The 22,872-nt window shown below is 41.2% G+C and overlaps 1 long non-coding RNA gene across 1 annotated transcript in view; it reads left to right on the forward strand.

Moving 5' to 3' along the window:
- The window catches only part of LOC309867655, a 39,206-nt gene extending 18,356 nt beyond the window's left edge, over positions 1-20,850 (forward strand). Inside the window, exon 2 of the long non-coding RNA XR_014313289.1 lies at positions 19,885-20,850. This is a non-coding gene — a long non-coding RNA (uncharacterized lncRNA). The remainder of the gene's footprint in view (positions 1-19,884) is intronic.
- The last annotated feature ends 2,022 nt before the right edge of the window (positions 20,851-22,872 follow it).

Here is a 22,872-nt window from a genome sequence, read left to right on the forward strand (position 1 = left end):
CAGGCTTCTTTTTAAACAATTTTACCTAATACAACCTCTTTTTTTTTTTTTTGAAGAGTTATTTATTTTATTGGGGGAGGGGTTCGTGACAGAGGGAGAGAGAATCTTAAGCAGGCTCCACACTGAGCACGGAGCCTGATGTGGGGCTCGATCTCATGACCTTGAGATCATGACCTGAGCCAGAACCAAAAGCCGGACTGTTAACTGCCTGAGTCACCCAGGTACCAGGTACTTCTCATATGACCTCTTCAAGGTACCACTTTATAAATCTATCTATTCACTCCAGCTTGGCTTAAAAATTGGTTTTCTAACTTATGTACATTTTATTTTAAACATTGGTAAAATACACCTAGAATTTACCATCTTAACCGTTTTCTGAGAGTGAAGTTCAATGGTGGTGAAGTCCATTCACGTTGTTGTGCAAGTATCACCACCAACCATCTCCAGAGCTGTTCTCATCTTGCAGAACTGAAACTCTGTACCCAAAACAACCATTTCTCCTCTTTCCCTACCCCCAGCCCCTGGAGACCACCATTCTATTCTCTGTCCCCATGAATTTGACTACTGTCATGTAGTAAAGTCCTATAGCGTTGGTCCTTTTGTGACAGCCTTATTTCACTTACCGTGATATTATCAAGGTCCATCCATGCTCTAGCATGTGTCAGTTTCCTTATAAGGTAGAGTAATATTCTTTTATATGTATGTACCACATTTGGCTTATCCATTCATCCGGCGATGGACACCAGTATGGCTTTCATCTTTGGCTGAATGTGAATAATGCTACTATGAATATGGGTGTATAAATAGCTCTTCAAGTCTCTTCTTTCACTTCTTTTGGGTATATACCCAGAAGAAGAATTACTGCAATATAGCATGATCCTATGTTTAATTTTTGAGGTGCCGTTATCCTGTTTTCCCAGAGGCTGCACCTTACATTCCCACTAACAGTGCATAAGAATTCCAGTTTCTCTAGATCCTCACCAACACTTTCTATTTTCTGATTTTCTTAAGATTTTATTTATTATTTGAGAAAGAATGCATGGGGGGAGCGGCAGAGGGAGAGAGAGAATCTCAAAGAGACTCTTCACTGAGCATGGAGCCCAACGTGGGGCTAGATCTCATGATGCTGAGTTCATGACCTGAGTTGAAATCAAGAGTTGGATGATTAACCCAACTGAGCCACCCAGGACCCCCCTGTTTTTCTTAATGTTAGCCACCCCAATGGGTATGAGGTGGTATTTTATTGTGGTTTTGATCTGCATTTCCCTAATGATTAATGATATTGCATATGCCTTCTTTTTAAAAAGTTTACTGGAAGTGTAAGAACATAACATTTTGCCTTGTCATTGAAAGAAAATTACCTGGCAAGTCAAAAGATCTGGGTTTTAGCCATAGCTCTACCCTAATTAGACATTTGAACTTCAGTTCTATTTAACAAATGTTATTTAGACTTCTGCCATCCAAATAAGACATGAAAATTGTAACTTAGAGGGAAAAGCCAATTGTGAATTTTTTGAAGGGGCTATCTATGATTAAAACCTGAGTTTTGCCTATTTATAGTGTGTACTCAGTTTGCTTTTACATGTCTTCCTTTAGGACTTTAATTTTTAAAACTTAGCCTATCTTAATGAAGTGACACTGTTCATTTATTGTATCTTCACTGGTGTACGCTTAGAGAGTATCTCTTTCCTCCTCACAGCAGAGCCTCCTGAAAGGGTGTCTCTTGTCATATCTTTGCTTCTTGCCTTCCCAATTTTCTGCCTTCCAGATCCTGTATCTCCAAAGTCTCTGCAGCCCTCCCAGTAGCCTAAAGTTGTGGATGCACCTCTGCCTTCCTCAGCCCACTTCTTTGAAGTGTTGAGATGGTTGCTTACTCCCTCATTGAAACTTCTGCTTTCAGCTTCCTTGATCGTCGTTTCTTTTCCTCCCTGAGGAAACGGAGGTCCCCCTGGCGAGTCCTTAGTTTTCATGAAGACTTCCCTTTTGGGGCTCCTGGATGGCTCAGTGGGTTAAAGCTTCTGCCTTCGGTTCAGATCATGATCCCAGGGTCCTGGGATCGAGCCCCACATCAGGCTCTCTGCTCAGCAGGGAGCCTGCTTCTCCTCTCTCTCTCTCTCCCTCCCTCTCTGCCTGCCTCTCTGCCTACTTGTGATCTCTCTTCCTGTCAAATAAATAAATAAAATCTTCAAAAAAAGAAAAAAGACTTTCCTTTTCTCTGTGCTTCCACTAAGTCTGTGATCCCTATCGTTCTGTCCTTATCTTATTTTCTTTTCACTTTACCCCCTTGCTTGGGGAGGGGGTGGTGGTTCTGTCTTTTTTAGTTCTATCCCACACCTTGTTCCTAAACTTTAAACCTGAATATCCAGTTGGGCTACAGTTAGCCTTGACTTTGTTAATTTATCAGTTTTTGAGCTGAACACATTCAACACGGAGCTTATCTTGCCTTTTGTAAATAACTCTTGCTCTTATTTCCCTGTGTTAATTGCTAGTTCCATTAGATTCCTTGCTGCCCAAGAAGCCTTAGACATTTGCCTTGGCCTCATCCCTACCCTCCCAACACATATGATAATGGATTACATAATTCACCTTCTCCATCAGTCCCCTAAACTTCATCGTAATTACTCTTTCCTTGGTCCAAGTTCTTGCTGTGCTAGGTGGATGCATCTCCCGTGTGTTCCATTAGCTTCTCATTCTTAACACCTCATAGGTCATACCAGCTTGTATTGGGGTTGTTTTGTTATCTGCCTCTCCTACTGAACTCTGAGTGCCTTGGGAGAATGAATAGTGTGCATTTTGCTCCTTGAGCCTAGGAGGAGAAAACACATCCCTTCGTTCCCATTGCACTCCATCTTTTTTTTTTTTTTTAACTCATAAAAAATAGGAGCAGTTTATAGTCCCTTGCCTTTTCATGTTACAGTTCTTATTCTATTGTACTATTCATGTAATTATAACCAGTAAAGTCCAAAGATGGAAAAAGAACATTTTCTCACCAGCTTAAAAAAAATTTGGTAGTATTCTAATTCAGTGGTGGACTGAAACCAACATCTGCTTTTAACTCTTTTTTTTTATGCTCTGGAGCAAACCGTTTACTTTCCCCTTCAGTGACTTGGATTTTAAACTGTATGAATCAAGGTTGCACGTGTGTGGACAGGAGGTTGGAGCTGGGTGACATGTAGAAAACTTTGAATACCTCGATGATGGATTAGTGTCTTCTTCTTCTTTTTTCTTGGATTAGTGTTTTCTTCATAGGGTTTGGGTCTTCTTTTAATGCTTTTTTTAAATTGCTTCCATTTATTATAGCTACTTATTTCATAGGATAGTTAAATCCTATCCTTTTTTAACTAGCCTTTGTAATTTTCTGTACTGTTTCCCACTGTAATGCACCAATAATTATAATATCCGTGGTATCTCTTTGGGTTTTTTAATTCTTAATTTAGAATTATGACTGACTTACCCAGAGAAGAGATTTGATGAGCCCCATTTAGGGATGACAATGCAATCTATAGGACTAAGCACAGATTTTGTGATTTTAGAGAGAAACTGTTCAAATCTTCACACTGCCACATATTAGCAGACAAGATGCTTAATATTTATAATCTTTGATTTCTTCTCATGTTCATTTGGTTTTTTGGGGGGGGGCAATGGGGGGGATGGGAAGACAGAAAATTCATAGACAAAGAGTTCAATGCAGTGCTTACCCATAGTCACTACACAACAAAGGGTCACAAGCCAAATTACCAAATTACCCACTTGATTTGGGAAATGTAACAAATGTGTCCTGTGTGATTTCCTTCTCTCTCTCTCTCTTTAAAGATTTTATTTATTTATTTGACAGAGAGAGTGAGAGAGCACAAGCAGGGTGCAGAATGAGGAGAGAGAGAGAGAAGTGGACTGCCTGCTGAGCAGGGTACCTGATGCGGGGCTTGATCTCAGGACCCTGGGATCATAGCCTGATCGGAAGGCAGATGCCCAACCATCTAAGCCACCCAGGCACTCCCCATGTGTGATTTCTTTTTTTTTTTTTTTAAGATTTTATTTATTTATTTGACAGAAAGAGATCACAAGTAGGCAGAGAGGCAGGCAGAGAGAGAGGAGGAAGCAGGCTCCCTGCTGAGCAGAGAGCCCAATGCGGGACTCGATCCCAGGACCCCGAGGTCATGACCTGAGCCGAAGCCAGTGGCTTAACCCACTGAGCCACCCAGGGGCCCCATGTGTGATTTCTTAATGATTTTGTATGTGGGTAAAATTGAGGTTAACACAACTCAACTATATACATTTTTTTAAAATTTATTAATTTAACAGAAAGACACAGTGAGAGAGAGAACACAAGCAGGGGGAGTGGGAGAGGGAAAAGCAGGCTTCCCGTTGAGCAGGGAGCCCAGTGCGGGGCTAAATCCCAGGACCCTGGGATCATGACCTGAGCCGAAGGCAGATGCTGAATGACTGAGCCACCCAGGTGCCCCTCAACTATATAAATATTAAGAAAACGCAGATTTTATATTCTGATAAATACTAAGTTACAGATATATTTATTGGGTGAACAAATCAATTTAAACTGTCTTGCTTGCCCTTATGAGAGTAAGCTTTATTTTGCCATTAATCACAGCCTTAAATGATTAATGATTCTTTATTTAGAAATGAATGACTCTGCCAGAGAGAATTTCCAACTCTGTTGCATTGCTTGTAACTTCAATAATGTCACTGAATTATTTCTCTAAGGCTTGTAGTTTTCAGAAGAGCTTAATTTGACATTTTTATTAAAAAAATGTGTTATGGGGGCACCTGGGTGGCTCAGTGGGTTAAAGCCTCTGCCTTCAGCTCAGGTCATGGTCCCGGGGTCCTGGGATCGAGCACTGCATTGGGCTCTCTGCTCAGCAGGGAGCCTGCTTCCCTCTCTCTCTCTCTGCCTGCCTCTCTGCCTACTTGTGGTCTCTCTCTGTCAAATAAAAAATAAAAAATCTTTAAAAAATTCCCAACCATCTGGGAATGGCCAGTGAATATGGTTCCAGGCTTGGCCAAACAGGGATTTATGGACATACAACTTTTTAGAAGTCTCTCTTTGGGACATCAGACACATGGTTCCTTTTTTTCCCTAAAGACAATATTCAGTAGATTATATTGATCAGGACTTTCACAACTAGTTCCTAACGCTTTGATCTTGCAGCTACGCACTCATTTTCTTGGTGAGATAATCTAGTCAGGACTGTTGACAGAAATTAATCAAATATATGTTTAGGGAAGATGGCTAAGTATGAAGTTTGGTCAGGCCTGTGCTTTGGAGACCTAGGAGTAAAAAAAGGAAGATCTCTTTAGAATTGTTACTGTATTTAGTAGAGAGCTGGCATTCATCTCTACAACAGAGATCTTTGGTATCAGCATCCTTTTAATTTAGTTTAGTTTAGGTGAAGAGGGCTAAAAAGTTAAACTTTTTTTAGCAATTTTGTTTTTGCCAAGGCACATCTCATCATCTGAGACAGTAAATATTTTAATAATTGATTATTTTATTTGTACCTGTTTTTGCCAAATAGTGAGAAATCCCATTTGGACAAACACCCTTAAGAATGGAAAGTGCTCCCCATGGGGAATCCTGGAGTACATTGGGAGGAAGGAGTGGAGAAGGGCTCTGGGCTAATGGAGGATAGTATTTTTTTTTTTTTATGATTTTATATATTTGAGAGAGAGAGAGACAGACAGACTGAGCAAGCACGAACAGGGAGGAGGGGTAGAGGGGGAGGGAGAAGCAGACTCCTTGCTGAGCAAGGAGCTTAATGGAGGGCTCAATCCCAGGACCCTGTAATCACGATCTGAGCTGAAGGCAAATGCTTAACCCACTGAGCCACCCAGGCGCTCCTTGCACGATAGGTTAAAGTAAGGACCAGGCAAAGCTGGGACCACCTCTGTACTGGGTGCTGTTCTGAAGCACCTCTTGTGTATCCCAGTCATCTGTGTTCAGGAGGCAGGAAGAATACAGTGGTTTTGGGAAGAACTGGTCTGAAAGAAATCATTGCTCAAAAGTAGTTGTTGGGAAACCCCAACATGATTTCGGGAGAAAATGCTTTCTGCTGACGTGCAACTGGGCTTCACTGTGTATGTTAGTGGTCCCACTATTTTTGGTCAGGATGACTTTTATTTTCTCAGATGTCCCGAGAAGTCTTTACTTTCTTTCTCCCGAGCTACACTGCTGTGTCCAAAACATTTACGGACATATGGTAGGAATAAAATAAACACTGTCCTCCCCTACCACCCCATGTCTGTGGAATGAGTAACGGCTCCTACTGACGACACACAGGTCTGCCCTGAAGCTGTTCCTCTACACAATATGGGGTTCCTTTGAGGCAGAAATGGAAATCCCAGTAAATACATGCAGAAGTTTGCATGGCGTTGTTTAGGTTGGGAGGCTGTGATGATGTCACTGGTGAGTGTTAGGAAGGCAGCCTGTCTCAGGGATGAGTGACTTTTCTGAGACTGTGATTCACAGCGAAGTAAATGCCCTCTTTGAAAGGAAGCATAACCTTCAGTTTTCTTCTTTCCTGAATGAATGCAACAGGCAGTGTGACGTAAAATGTGGTATAGAACTGGCCTTTCCAGCAATGTTGCGGATCCACTATTATTGACATCTGGATAGCCAGAAAGCTAAAAAGAGAAAAAGCAAATAGCAAATGAAAGAACCTTTGATCCTTTACTTCTACGTGGTCTCCTTCAGCTGTTGTTCTGATTGGGACAGGTTCTCCACAGCAGCTGTTGTGATCCCTTAGAAGCATACAACAAGTCAGATCCTTCTTGTGACCAAGCCTCACCTCTCCAAGACCTCCCTACCTTAGGTCTTGGGGTGCCTGGGTGGCTCAGGTGGTTAAACACCTGACTCTTGATTGCGGCTCAAGTCCTGGGATGGAGTCCTGCATCAGGTTCTGTGCTCAGTGGGGAATATGCTTCTTTCCCTCTCTGTCTGCCCCTCCCCACCTCCCTTTCAAAATAAACAGATCTTAAATAAAAAAAAAATCTAAAGTCTTTGCTGGTCCCAGGTCCCTCTCTGATGTCATCTCTTCCTACTGCCTGCTAGATCATGTAGTCTGGGTATACAGACCCTTGCTATTCCTAGGACACAGGGATCATGCTCCTGGCTGTGGGGCTTTGCATGGACTCTTCCCTCTGTCTAGAATCCTCTTCCCTAAGTAGCCAGGTTTTTCCTTGTCACTTAGGCATCCACTCCTGTGTTACCGCTTCCTCTGTGAAATGACTTTATTTGCCTTTCCAGACATACATACCCCAACAGGAACATGAGCTTCAAGGGAGCGAGCGGGTGTTCTGTCCGATCTGGCCACTGAACTGAGCTGTAAATAAGTGGTCAAGTCACACATGGAAAGCTGAGCCTGGGCGTTAATTCAAAAGAGGAACTTTCAGAATTTGTGATACATCAGACCAAATTCAACCTCATCTCCCATACACTTTGCTTCTGTAACAGCGGTGTATATTAACTACAATGACCTGGAAGCATTCCAAACGAAGGTGATTTTGTTTTTGAGAACAGCACCATGGAAAGGATACTTACAGTCTTCTCTGCATATTGGCCTTTCCTTGTGCTCCAGGGCCATGAGGGTTTCCCTGTGTGTAAATCACAGTTAAAGCAAGGCTTCCAGTGACCGGATTTCTCTAAGCTTACACTATGGTTAATGGATTTATTTTAATGTTGTGACTTTAATTTTCTGCTCTAATTATGAGTGACTTCTCTCTCAGAGGAGATGCAAATCTTTTTTTCCTACCTCTGCCCCATCACCTGGGTCCACAGAAAGGCACCTGCGTCTACTTCTGAAATTGCAAATGATATGAATGCTTTGGAGGAAGCAAAAGGAAACAGTGCATAATGTAGTTTGTAATGTTAGAGTAAACTTGAGACAAATGAGATCATTTGTTGAAATTAGTGCTCGGTGGATTTCCCTAGAGAAACTCCGTTAACAGAGGTGACAGCAGCATTTACCTATTTTCTGAAAACCCTATTTGTATCACACTTACTTTTTTTTTTTTTTTTTTTTTTTAAACAAGCATCTTGTGTATTTAACCTTGTCTGGTTTGTTTTATGTTGGTTACCTGATCTTTTTTTCACAAAGAAGAAACACAGTTCCAAAAATAGTTTTTGTCTGAAGGGGAAAAGCAAATTCTTTTCTTAGTATTGTACGGTTTTGTTTTTGTTTTTGTTTTTTGTTTTTCAGCAGATTAAATGATTTAATTGTTCAGGTGCTCTAAAAATGTTGTGTTCTTTTGATCATAAGCCTATGAGGAGATAGTTTTTGAGTAGCCACACCCAATCTAAGTTTATATATTTGCTTATAAATTATGTACATGTACATGTACTGTGTACTGATATTAGATGTATTATTAAACACTCAGCAAAATAGAAATTAAATGGACACATTAGACCCGTCTGAATGACAGTTCTAGTATTTTCTTTGCCTGTGCCGGGGTTGTCCTGGACACTCCCTACGGCATGCTTCTGGCAGCCTGCCCTCCCCACCACCACAGCCTAGAGCACTTCACGGGGTTTGCCGGATCTCGGTAGAAATGCAGCATGAAAAGATGTCCAAAATCTGCATAGAGAGCCTGGAAGGAGCATCATTTGCTGAAGGTTCTGAAATAAGCTCACTGAACTCTTAATTCTCCATCTTCAGAGAGAACTCAGGAGGGCAGTGGGGTTGGGAAGCAGAAGCTGATGTAGAAACACTTCGGAAGCTATTTTGTCTATCCCCTTCCGAGCGAGCCTTGGTATGTTTCGTTATGGGGGTGTGACGCCAGCACTGGTTAGGTGGTTATGTAACATACAATGCGTGCTCTCCAAAATCTCCAATTCAGAATTCCAACAAAGAAACCTGGCCCAAGATTTTCACAGAAGGGATGGCATCATTGTGCTCTAACTTTTCCTTCGAAGCCTGGATTGCTCTGTGGTTGAAACTCTTGCTGGAAGATGATTTTGTAAAGGGTGTGGCTTCTGGAAGGTCGTGATGATTTATAAGGGCTTACTTGGGTCTCTGCTCTACAAAAGTCTATCTGGCCTGATTTGGTCCCTTGTACCAGTATTTCCATTTTATACTTTGTGATTGGGTGGAACCATGGATGATTCTAGTCTAACCCTCATGCACCATAATGCCCTCCTCACTGCTACATAATTGCTCTTTCCACATTCCGTGTATTTGATGAGTTGCTGTCTAATCTCCCTGTTCTTTATCTTACTAAAACCCCTGCTCTTCCCCCTTTGGCCAGTCACCAGCTAGGTCATTTGCTTTAAACCCAAGACTATTATGAAAAGATTCTACCTCCACTTCCAACTCTGTTCTTCTGAGAGTCCAGCTTCCATACCAATCATCTCTGTTTGTTCTACTCACAGAACATTGACATCTTCCTCCTGGGGATTCTGGCCCCTGAGCATCTCCATGGAGAGATTAAATCTGTGCAAAATTCCTCTCCAGCCCCGAATCGAACAAGACCTCCTCCAGTGTGGTGTATTCAATTCCAGAATGCTCTCCTGTTTCTTTTCCATATCTCCCTTGTCCACCCCCTGAGACCAGGCCCACGCAGCATGCCTGCTGTTCAGCAGTGGGCACCATCTCTTGGTCAGAGGGCACCTCCTTTAAGGACAAGCTGGCTTGCTGTCCAGAGTGACAGCTCCAAGCCTTTTTCCTCCTGACCTTCCACCTCTCATCACAGATGGAATGGCGGGACCTGTAGGTGGTGGCTAGATAGTCAGTGGGGTTTCAAATGCATAAAGGACTTTCAGTCCTTTCCTGCAGACAATACAGGAACCATTCAAGGGGATCGCATCCCTGCCTTGTCAATGCCCTTGCTCTGGTGGTGTGGAAGGGAGATTGCCAGGGGAGAAGGTTGAGAGGAGATTCAAGAGGCTTCAAGGAGTCAGCTCTCAGCTGCCCTTGGAATTAATATCTCATTCCAGTTTCTAAATGGTAATTTGATTGACGATGTTACCATTTGAATAGTGGAGCAGCGAGTCTGGCAGAGTGGAAAGCTCAAAGGTCCTGAGCTAGACAACTGTGACTTTTCATGACAGCTCTGCTACCAAAACCAAGCTGGTGACCTAAGGCTAAGTTCACTTAGTTCCTTCATCTGTAGAGATTTTTTTTTTTAATGTCATCATCCCTGCAGGACTTTAAGAGTATTATATAAATCAAATTTCTGACCTGTAACTCAGTATGAGGGACATAGTACATGCTCAGTGAATTTTATTCACTGTTTTCTATCACCCCTGCCATGAGATATTTGTGCTGAGGTCCGGCTTTGTGACACCCAAGGTGTATGAAGGCGATTCTGACAGTATTGCAAATAGTGCCTCTGTTAAGGGAGGTAGATCATTTTGGGTGGATTGTGTTAATAAAAGAAAAAGTTTTCCTAACGGTATTCGAGGCTAAAATCCCTGCGTGACTAGTGTTTCTGTCCTTCCAGAATGAATTCGTGCCATGGTGTAAAACTAGTGTTAAGTTTGTTTCCCATTATATGCAACTTTGGATGGAACATTCTAGTTAAATCAGTGTGGTCAATGTGAGATTGTGTTTATTAGAGACTATTTTTATTTCAGGACTTTCGAAAAACATTATAATGATGTTATGTTATATACATTTCCTGTATATAGCAGTGAATCTAATAAGGCAGCAACTTAATTACTTTTGGGAAACTTCTAAGTCAATGCTTTGTTTCCTTCCCCTCTAATTATTGTCATTATGCATTTTATTCCAATAATATAATCCACTGTATTCTTTTATTCAGGTAATGTTGCTTATTTTAAAAGTTAAAAAATAAACTATGCTTAAAAGGTTTTTAGTTGCCATCACCTAAATAAGGTAAGGAAATGAAATTGTAATATTTGTATTGTACAATTATCATTAAATATGTTACTGCAGTGTACCTTTTCATATATATATATTAAGTGAGGCTCATTTGAAAAGAATTGTTGGAATGACGTAGTTTTAATTAGCGTGACTTTTGTGTGTGTGTGCATGTGTGTGTGTTTCCTAATCTGTCTTTCCACTCCTAGTAACATGAACTGTTCTTTTGCGTGATCCCTAGGAAACTGATGGAAACATATTGGCCTAGCGTCACTTATTAAGATCAATGGCCTCTAAACTTACTCTTTATTTGGACTTTACTTGTGAATGCGAATGACTGCAAGATTTATGGGAGTCATAGCTGCAGTGTTTATGTACTCAGTTTAGCATGCATTTAAAATGTTTATTGTTCCTCAAAGCACATTATTATTTTATTTATTTTTAAAGATTTTATTTATTTATTTGAGAGAGAGTGTGCATACTCACAAGCGGGAGGTGGAGAGGGAGAGGGATTCTCAAGCAGACTCCCTATCGAGCGTGGAGTCCAGTGGGGAGCTGGATCTCAGCACCCTGAGATCTTGACCTGAGCCAAAATCCGGAGTCAGATGCTTAACCAACTGAACCACCCAGGTGTTCCACATATTATTATTTTAGTTGTAAAATGAATTGGGCATAAATTTACATTATGAAAAAAATTTTCTAGGTTGTTATTTCATCTTTATAGTGCAAAATAGACTCTTGACATAAATCTTTGTGACCACTGGTTTTTTTAAATCATTTTATTACTTTTTTAATTTTTAAAAAATTTTTATAAACATATAATGTATTATTAGCCCCAGGGGTACAGGTTTGTGAATTGCCAGGTTTACACACTTCACAGCACTCACCGTAGCACATACCCTCCCCAATGTCCATAACCCCACCACCCTCTTCCTTCCCCCCTCCCCCCAGCAACCCTCAGTTTGTTCTGTGAGATTAAGAGTCTGTTATGGTTTGTCTCCCTCCCGATCCCATCTTATTCCATTTATTCTTTTCCTACCCCCAAAACCCCCCACATTGCATCTCCACTTCTTCATATCAGGGAGATCATATGATAGTTGTCTTTTCTTCGACTGACTTATCTCGCAAAGCATAATACCCTCTATTTCCATCCACGTCATTGCAAATGGCAAGATTTCATTTCTTTTTATGGCTGCATAGTATTCCATTGTATGTATATGTGTGTGTGTGTATATATATATATACACACACACCACATCTTTATCCATTCATCTGTTGATAGACAGCTAGGTTCTTTCCATAATTTGGCTATTGTGGATATCATTGCTGTAAACATTCGGGTGTACGTGCCCCTTCGGATCACTATATTTGTATCTTTAGGGTAAAAACCCAGTAGTGCAATTACTGGGTCATCGGGTAGCTCTATTTTCAACTTTCTGAGCAACCTCCATGCTGTTTTCCAGAGTGGCTGCACCAGCTTGCATTCCCACTGACAGTGTAGGAGGGTTCCCCTTTCTCCGCATCCTGGCCAGCATCTGTCATTTCCTGACTTGTTAATTTTAGCCATTCTGATTGGTGTGAGGTCATAAACCTGTTTCTTAAGCAGGAAAGGACCTATGATGCCCTTGGATTTCTGGCTGAATTCTGACCAGACAAAATGTCTATCCAAAGAAATACAGAATTGCCTGTTGTTATTCACAGTAGTTATGATTCCCAAAGTCACCAGGAACTTTGAATGAGTACTTCTAAAGGAAATACAGAGTTAGGTTCTTGTGAAACTCTGGTCATCTTTTTGTCACCCTATTAATAAATAACCTTGTTTTATGTGCATTTCTGTTTAAAGTCACCTTTATTTCATGTATATAGCTGGTTCATTAACATGGAACTCACAACCAACAGCACCGTAACTCACACCTGAGCAAAGTTGATCGAACATGCGTATTTTCTTCATAACACACGTCACAGCCTTCTTGTATCTAGAACACCAGATAGCACTTTAGCGCTGTGTGTGTGGGCCATTATAAACAGCAAAATTCATGAGAAATAGCAAAGAAACTGCAAGCAAGTGGCATTAGATCTCCAGAAGGACGCTTGGTTACAGTGTAAGCGCTGAAACAAGGAAGCTGAGCCTTGCTCTCCTCAGCCGACGTTAGGATGGTGTCTGCAGGGCCACTCAGATTTGTTGCCACTTCGCACGTGTTTGTGAATGACTGGGAAAGTGCTGCTGGGGTTGCATACATACATACACTTTTGTATGTACATACATATGTACAAATGTACATCATACATATGTACAAATGTACATCATACATTTTTGAATAGGCAGATTCACACACGTGGGTTATGTGAACAAGGAGGATTGGCTACACTTAGAAGAAAGTGATTCTGAGGCCATGTATGCCTCGCGTTACCAGCGGACCAGTTACACTATTCCTTTCCAAGAGCTGAAGCCGGGAGAAGTGACTGGTAGGTCCCAGATCTCCTACCTAGAAAGGTGCAGTCCTCTTCCCTCGTGCTAACACTTGAGACCTCTTTTAGGTCACTGTCCCTCCTTCTGCTTGCATAAGGATGTCACTTAGGCCACCTCTCTGTGACCCTCCAGTTAGCTTTGCTAGCCTGTCCCATACTCTGAGTCGGGAGACATTACAAGAAAGCAGCCTGTGGGTTCAGTTGGCCTGGGTTCAAATCTTGCCTCTGCTGCTTAGTAGCTGCCTGCCCTTGGGCATGCTGTTCAAACGCCTGTACATTGCTTTCTCATCTATCCAAAGGCTGTCACAACATTGCCTGTTGTGTCGTGTTAGTGACTGATGAGAAAATACGCATTTCAGGTATGGCAGACGTTTAAGACAGGTAGCACGTTAGCCCTCAAATATGAGCTCTTAATCTACTCAGTTATCCATCTCAATGTTCCTTTCTGTTTTTCTTAAGGATTTGATTATGCATCACCAACAAAACCAAAACCAAAAATAAAATTGAGGAAAAGAAGGGCATCTTGGTGGCTCAGTAGGTTAAATGTTGGACTCCGGATTTTGGCTGGCGTCATGATCTCATGATGTCATGGTTGTGGGATTGAGCCCCACATAGGGCTCCACAGTCAGTGTGGAGTCTGCTTGGGATTCCCTGTCCTTCTCCCTCTGCCTCTCTCCTTGCTCACACATGCTCTCTTTCTCTCTCAACCTAAGTAAATAAAATAAAAATTAAGGAAAAGAATTAAGGTGAAAGATACTCAAGTATGAAAAGATGAAGCAGAGATGATTTAGAAAAAGCTATTAGGGAGAGAGAAACTCTCACATTGGCCTTGTGTTCTGACCAGTTTCAAAAAAGAAAGACAAGTCTAACCGGGTTTTGGATAAGAGCAATTGTTTAGGAAATACACAGCTAATTTTAGAAGGGAGCAGTTTTTCTCTTGGTTCTTCTTGGAGCACCTTGCTATTCAGATGTCTGTTATACTGATTTGTCACTTATGTGTGTGTGTATGTGTATGTGTGTGTGTGTACGTGTCTCTCTTTCACCCTGGAGTCTTGGAGTTTGAATGTTAACTCATCGAACTTGAGGCCTTCAGGCCTAGGGTCCAGACACTGATTCTGCTAAGGATTACCCCCTTGTAAAATGATGGCCAGAACACTTGTTTGTTCTTCTTCCAATGTTATCATGGATCCCAGAGACACAACTAAGTGTGGAGAAAGGTACTGAGTGTTGTGTCAACATAGCAAAGGCATTGGAGAGTCTGATAAAGGAACCAAGTGCAGTGTGGCTTGTGCAAAGGGGTTTAATGGTTATATGGACTTGGGGGACATTGTGATGGGGACCCTAAAGCCATAGTCTCCATGCTTTTGGACCATGCCTGTCTTTTAGCAAATAGTCTGAGATACATAGGTCACGTGTATGCATTTATTTACCTGTAGATTCTACATACTTAGTTTGGAACTACTGTAACACGTACATTGTAATTTGCATTTAAGGAGATATTGAAAAGGAAGGATGATTGTCCTAAAAGTAGATGGTGGTGATAGCTGCCTAACTCAGGAGGGTGACTAAATATTACTGAGTAACACAGATAAAACAGGTAAATTTTATTGTATATAAATTATGCCTTTGAAGTAACTTAAAAGAAAGGATGACACCAAGTTGAAATTAGAAGGGTGTAAACATGTAGAACCTTTCATAAGTATGAAAAAGCTATTGCTCTCACCCAATGTATTAACAGATCCGCATTTTAGGATCAGACATGCCAAGCTTAATACTTTTAATCACTTAATTTGATTTTTACGAAAAGCTCATTCTCGGAGTATAGTTACTGCTCTTTAATACTTTTGCCTGTGCTATGTTTTATCTTTAAGATTTTATTTATTTATTTGATAGAGGGAGAGATCCCAAGTAGGCAGAGAGGCAGGCAGAGGGGGAGGGGGAAGCAGGCTCCCCGCTGAGCAGAGAGCCCAATGGTGGGGCTCGATCCCAGGACCCTGAGATCATGACCTGAACCGAAGGCAGAGGCTTAACCCACTGATACACCCAGGTGCCCCTTGCCTGTGCTATGTTATTAGCATTTTCTTCAGCTCACTGTTTCTCAGCAAGAAGCTTTCTCAGTGACTAGGTAGTCTCTGTCAATCTCTTTGGTCAGGTGTGCAGGTGGTCATTGTTGCACGCGTGCACACACACACACACACACACACACACACACACACACACACACACACATTAGAGTCTATCCAGATGCCTCACACAGGAGGATCCTGGCAGCTTCTCTGTACCGTGAAACCTGCATTTTTCCCCCAGAGCAGCTCCCAGTGGGCCCAGAGCATTGACTGATTCTTGGCACAAATTCTTGGCTCGATAAATACTGTCCAACAAGCAAATCAATCTGTGTCCTAAATTTTAGCGACACTGATTTTTACTAAGTTTTGAGGTGAAGGTCAATATATGTAGAAGTTCTATTATTAAGTTCCTGCCTACACAGAGGTATTCACTCTGGAGACCACTGCCTGTCAGTGAGCGGAATGTGAACGGTGTAGAGGGAGTTGGAGAGTATGGAGGCAAGGTGACAGAGCATGTGTTTCATGGAGAGACCAGATTCCCTCTTTGAGCATCTGATCTGTGGGACAGACCCACCTTACCACGCTCCCCTTACAAACGGAAAGGACAGAAAGAATCTAATCAGAAAACAGAACAGGTAAATGTAATACCTTTCCAAAACAGTGTAAGGGATTTTGGAAATACTGTGCAAAAGGCAGCTGCTGGTGATGTTTGAGGGATTTGTAAAATTCGAAGGGTGACATTGTGACACAGGACTTTTCCACATTGGCAGGACTGGCAAGAACCAGGAAGTACTCGGGTGAATTGTATCTTTTCAGTTTGTTTTGTGGAACTGCTTTGTAACTTGATTGAAATCCAGTTTTTTTTTCTTTTTTTTTTTCCCCAAGATCTGATTTCCTGAGATACAATTTACATACTAGAGTTTCCTTGTTTAGGAAATAGTTGTCCAAACTTGAGACAGAGATATGGGACCATTATCATGATATAAAAGGTTTCTGTCACTCCTCTGAAGTTCTCCTGTCCTTTCTGTATCCCATTGGCTGTCCCTAACAACCATTGATCTTATTTCTGTCCTTCTAGTTTTCCCTTCTCCAAAATGTTATTACAGTATTTAGCTTTCTGCTTTTGACTTCTTGCAGGAACATACTGTTTATATTCTTCCATGAAATTTCATATATTATTTCATTCCTTTTTATTTCCGAGCGGTATGCCATTGTATGCACATGTGCCATGTCTTTCAAATCCATTCCTTAATAGTTAGTGGGAAGTGGGATGATTTACGTTTTGATGATTTTGAACAAAGTTTCCATAAACATATATGTGCAGGTCTTCATATGCAAATCCGTTTGAATTTCTCTTGAGTAAATACTGCTAAGTGGGATTTCTGAGCTGTGTGGTCATTGCAATTGTAATTGTATGAAAGCCATCGAATGGTTTTCCCGAGTGTCTGTGCCACTTTGCATTCCTGCCAGCAATTTATGAGAGGAGAGGTAGGGGCAGAGGGAGAGGGAAGCAGACTGCTGAGCAGGGAGCCCGACACAGCGCTGGATCCCAGGACCCTGAGATCATCACCTGAACTGAAGGCAGACACTTAACTGACAGAGCCACCCAGGCACTCCTCATGAAGCCCTTCTATATTGATTTTCTGGGGGTAAGAAAACATAGAATCAACCCAGAAATTACAACTATTTTTTTAAGATTATTTATTTATTTATTTGACAAAGAGAGAGAACAAGTAGGCAGAGAGGCAGGCAGAGACAGAGGGAGAAGTAGGCTCCCCGTCGAGCAGAGATGTGAGGCTCGATCCCAGGACCCCAGGATCATGACCTGAGCCGAAGACAGAGGCTTTAACACACTGAGCTACTCAGGCACCCCTGAAAAAACCATTATTAAAAACAAAAACAAAAACCAAACCTCTTATTTTTATACCTTTTGTTTTAAGATGTTATTGGTAGATTTTTTAGGACTTAAGAAAAGCATGTTTGCCAGGTTTCCAGTCCTGAATTGAGGATCAAATGGTGGAACACTGTCATTAACATTATTGTTTAAGCTAATAATATAAGGACTTTTTAATTATTCTAGCTACATTACTCTGTCTTCTTCACGTAGAATCAAGTGCTATTTCTAAAGCACCCATTGAAATGTCTTTTATTGCAGCAATTAGGCTTGGTTGGGCTTGGGTTCAAATTCTGCCAATTTTGAAGCTCTGTTTTTCAGCTGTAAGCATAATTAATGTTTTAGACACATAATAATATAGATTTGTCCCTGCAACTTTGGTTATCTTGAGTCACATCTTTTCACAGATTGCATTATGAGGATTTAGGCTTGGTTTCCAATTCTGCTAATTTTCAAGCTGTGATCAAATTCATTTGCAGGCATAATTGATATCTTAGGCAGATAATAATACAGATTGATGCTTACAACACTGAGAATATTGAGTCATATCTTTGTCAATGACTGCCTTATAAAGGCGTATTAAAAACTGATGTCTCAGTATTAATTTTCAGTGTTTATATAAGCAGTCTCATGGGATATAATAGTTTGGAAGGACAGAATGGATCAGACTCACATGCATATGATTATACATCACTGTGGACAGCTTTTTCCTAGTAGTTCTTGTCAGTTTTTCCTCAAGCACATTTTAATAGACCTAGCATTCCAAAGAAAATCTTCTCACCTGAGTATTTTGCTCAGAGCCCATTATATCCTCAGGTCTACAAGCCATTGTTTTATTACTCCAAGGTCTCTCAAGGCTCAACTCTGAACCTGAAGAATATTATGTTCTCTGGCCTGGCTGTGTTCCAACGGTGATATTTGACAGTGATACTGTTTTAGAACTTGAAACAAGGGAGGAGGTCTACAACAAATGGTTTCTGTGGAGAAAATAGTCAACTTTAAAGAGCGTTTCACTCATCCATCCATCCATCCATCCATCCGTCTTTCTTTTTTAAAAAAATGTTAATGCACCCACCCATCTTATGAATTTTGTTTCAATCGCCCATTTTCAGCTAGCAGGATAAAACACAGGAGAGAGAGCAGGGTGGTGGAGTGGGCAGGGATGGCACAGCGGGTCTAGCTAGTGGAAGTAGTGTCCCTCTGGGGTTACCTTTGAAAATGTGTATGTTTTTGAGGGTGGCGGTGACAAGGGGCATTGCTAGTGTATGGAAGATTGAGGTTGGGGTTGGTGACTCTCCTCCTATAGTGTGTAGGACAGTCCCATACAACAAAGAATGATCCTATTCTAAATGCCAGTAGTGGTTCCTGTTGAGCAATTCTGAGATAAGCCTGGGTTTCAATTTCCAGCTATAAACCTGAAAAAGTTGCATTTTCCTCATCGGTGAATTTTGAGTGAAAATATGTACTTAAAAGATCATTCTGAGCATTGCTGACAGTGAACACAGGACCAGATATGTAGTAGGAACTAGTAAAGAATCATTGGCATCATTTTTCACCCTCCAGTGGCTTCTCAACCCAGTCAAGTAAAACACAGCGTCCTCACACTGGCACACAAGGACCTGCCTGATCTGATCCCTGCTCCCCTCTGAACACACTTTCTCCCAGTTCCTCCCCTGGCTCTGCTCCAGGCCCGGCCTCCTTCCTGTTTGTCAGTCTTCCAGATAGCTCTGCCCTGCTCTGGACCTGCGCACTTCCTTGTCTGTTTTCTGTGTGGGAGGTGCTTCCCTTTCAAGCATCCACTTGGCTGTCTCCCTCACTGCTTTCGTTCTCTGCTCATCTTATCTGAGGGGGCTTTCCTGACTCATGATGTAAAGATGGCTGCCTGGCTGTCTGCCTGCAGCCACCCCTTCCCCTCAGCTCTCACTCCTTTTGCCATCACGTGACCAACATAGTCAATGTATGTTTGCTTGTTGTCTATCTCTTCCAAGTAGAACATAAGTTGGATGAAAGGAAGGAATCTGTGTTGTTCACTGATGTATCCCCAGTGGCTGTAATGCCATAGAGCCTAGATACCAGCAAATATTTATTGAATAAATGAATGACTAAAAACAGCAAAGGAAAAGGTTGTGTTGTGGTTGACAATGTTCGGTGTAAACAGAGGCTGTTTGTGTATATCATAAAGTTATACTTTCTGCTAGTTCTGTCATTTTTACACCAGATGATGGAATTGTTTACTAGAATCTCCCTATCTAAACAATTTTGACAGATGTTCCAAGAGAGAGTGCCTGCCTGGTTGTCTAAGAATTGGATTTCTCTGTTCTCCTCCATCACTTTTTTTTTTTCTGTGTTCCATAATTCATTGTTTATGCACCACACCTAGTGCTTTATGTAATACATGTCCTCCATAATACCCATCAGCAGACTTACCCAACCCTCAATGCTTCTATCCTCCAAAACCCTCAGTTTGTTTCTCAGAGTCCACAGTCTCTCATGTTCATCTCCCCCTTGATTTCCCCCAACTCAACTTGTCCTCTCCAGCTCCCAATGTCCTCCGTGTTACTCCTTGTGCTCCACAAGTAAATGAAACCATGTGATAATCAACTCTCTCTGCTTGACTTATTTGACTCAGCATAATCTCCAGCAACTTCTTTCAAGACATGTCGCCAAAAACAAAGGAAACAAAAGTGAAAATGAATTTTTGGGACTTCATCAAGATCAAAAGCTTCTGCACAGCGAAGGAAACAGCAAAACAAAGAGGCAACACATGGAATGGGAGAAGATATTCGCAAATGACACTACAAAGGGCTGATACCCAAGATCTACAAGGAACTCCTCAAACTCAACATACACAAAACAGATAATCACGTCAAAAAATGGGCAGAAGACATGAACAGACTTCTCCAAAGAAGACATACAAATGGCTAACAGACACATGAAAAAATGTTCTTCATCACTAGCCATCAGGGAGATTCAAATCAAAACCACACTGGGATATCTATCACCTTACACCAGTTAGAATGGCCAAAATTAATGAGACAGGAAACAACAAGTGTTGGAGAGGATGTGGAGAAGGGGACCCTCTTAGACTGTTGGTGGGAATGCAAGTTGGTGCAGCCGTTTTGGAAAACAGTGTGGAGATTCCTTAAGAAATTAAAAATAGAACTTCCCTATGACCCTGCCATTGCACTACTGGGTATTTACCCCAAAGATACAGATGTAGTGAAAAGAAGGGCCATCTGTACCCCAGTGTTCATAGCAGCAATGGCCACAGTCACCAAACTGTGGGAAGAGCCAAGATGCCCTTCAACAGATGAATGGATAAAGAAGATATGGTCCATATATGCAATGAATATTATGCCTCCATCAGAAAGGAGGAATACCCAAGTTTTATATCAACATGGATGGGGCTGGAGGAGATTATGCTGAGTGAAATGACTCCTCCATCACTTTTAATTGAGGAAAGCATGAAAATATTATTTTTATGTCAGATGGCCTTATGGGTAGGAAGATGTGATTTTCTTTGAGTATATGTTTTTAAATTGGTTGCAAATGTGGAGAAGTCATCAATGAAATTGTCCATAGCATATTAGAATTATTGAGTTGTCCTGTCTTCTTTGAGGAAGCATAATCATTCTTCAGAGAGACAATTAGTGTTTGCTGCTTTCGTTGACATAGGCTTCACTTGGGCTTGGGGAGTGCTTTGGAAGATTCTGTTGTAAAAGAAACCACTGGCTTGGGGTTTTGAAAGTAGGGCAGTGATAAACTATGTGTGATGCTTATTTGAAAGGTAGGTATTTGTGTGTAAAAGTTTCTTTTTGTTTTTGATAGGCAGAGCCATATTTCTGAAAGATTTTGCTTTGTATTCTGAAATACTTATATTGATTTGGTAACTGATGGGTATGCACAGTTTGTTTAAATCGTTCTGTTTCACACCAGAAAGGGCGTAGGAAGATGTGTCTAAGGATTCTTTTGTTCTAAATTAATGCCTGTCTTTGGGCTTACCTTTTAGTCACACTTTTATATCCTAAGATGGCTTCTATAACATGCCATTTACTCAAGAGGGATACGATTTTTAGTGGAAATTATCATCTTTCCCTAATTCCATCCCTCTGCCAGTAAGGTTCTAAAGATACTTCAAGTGTTCTGCTTCTGCAGGTAGTTTCCTAGAAGAAGTGTCTTTAAATGTGATAATCATGTTCAGCAGGACATTTGAGGTTTGGCAGTTGTTCTGCAATGTAGATACTGGTTTAGAGGTCAGTGTGTGTGGTTTAATAGGAGGCCATTAAACTCAAGTGTGCGAAGAAGTAAATTACTTTCTATTACACTTGATATGTATTGTTAGGGGTGTGCATTTGTTTATTGGACAGTGCTTGATTTTCAAAATTTAGGTCTGTAGTTCCATGACAGATAAGAAATATTCCAATAAGGAATCAAGAAAATTGAGTGTCTGTGTGTTTATGGGTGTGTGTGTGTGTGTGTGTGCGCGCGCGTACGTGTGTGTCTGTGCACATGCATATATGCACTGGCAAGTGGTGGGGAGCAATTTTGTCAAGAGATAATCATTCATTGAACACTGTAGCCAGAAAAACATATACCTTTAGCAAGATATTACGTCTGTCTACCTCTTACCATGATCAAGTGTTCTCAGCTTGACCTACATCCTTCCCATTCAGCCTAATTTTATCTTTTGTCTTCAGTTTTTCCTTTCCCACACCCTTCAAAATTTACCCCAGTCAGGTTTTTTTTTTTCCTGTTTCTGCCCCCACAACAAGTCATACGCAGATTACCAAGAAGCTCCATTGCACCAGTGGGAGCTCTCAGGACTGGTGTTATCTACAAGCAGGTCTTGAAGCTCTTGACCACTTCCTCTATACAGTGCCCTTCCCTTGTTATCTCTGTTTTGGTTTCTAGTTGTCATAAGGTGACACCACACTTTTTTTCATCCTCTGGCTATATCATCTTAATGTCTTTTGCAAATTTATCCTGCTCTAACAGACTGCTCAGTGCTGGAGGTCCTTGAGGCTCATGCCATCTTTCCATTTCATACTCTTCTTGGCAAGGTCATCCATTATTATGCCTACAGTGACCGTAATCTGAACGCCAATCTCTCCAAACTCTTTTTTCTAGACCTGATCTGTCAGCTCTATAGTCATGTACTCAGCTACCCAAATGGCTTCTTCAGCTGAACTTCTGAAATACAGAGAAACCAAGACTGATCCCACAATCAGTGAGTGAATAGCTCTAGTATTTTTTAATTGGGCTCAGCTCAATCCTGACATCCTCCTCCCTCTCATTCCTTTTATTGAGTCCTGTTAACTCAATATCATTACTGTTGTTCAGTACCTCCCTTCTTTACTGATAAAACAATAAAAGAGCAGAATCAGAAGAACATAGGTCTAAGCAACACAATTGGCTTCAAATAGTTGACATACATAGAACCCAAGAATTGCAGATAGGCCATAAGGTGGATCATAAAGAAAGCCTCCATTTGCAGAGGAATGAAAACATATGGATTTTCCATTCTGACTCAATTCTTAGGAATTAAGCTAGAAGTCAATAACATGAAGATAACTGGGTAATCCCATTTTTGTTTTAGAATTAAGCACTATACCTCTAA

The sequence above is a fragment of the Mustela nivalis genome (genome assembly GCF_964662115.1).
Source record: "Mustela nivalis genome assembly, chromosome: 6".
In the NCBI taxonomy this organism is placed as follows: domain Eukaryota; kingdom Metazoa; phylum Chordata; class Mammalia; order Carnivora; family Mustelidae; genus Mustela; species Mustela nivalis.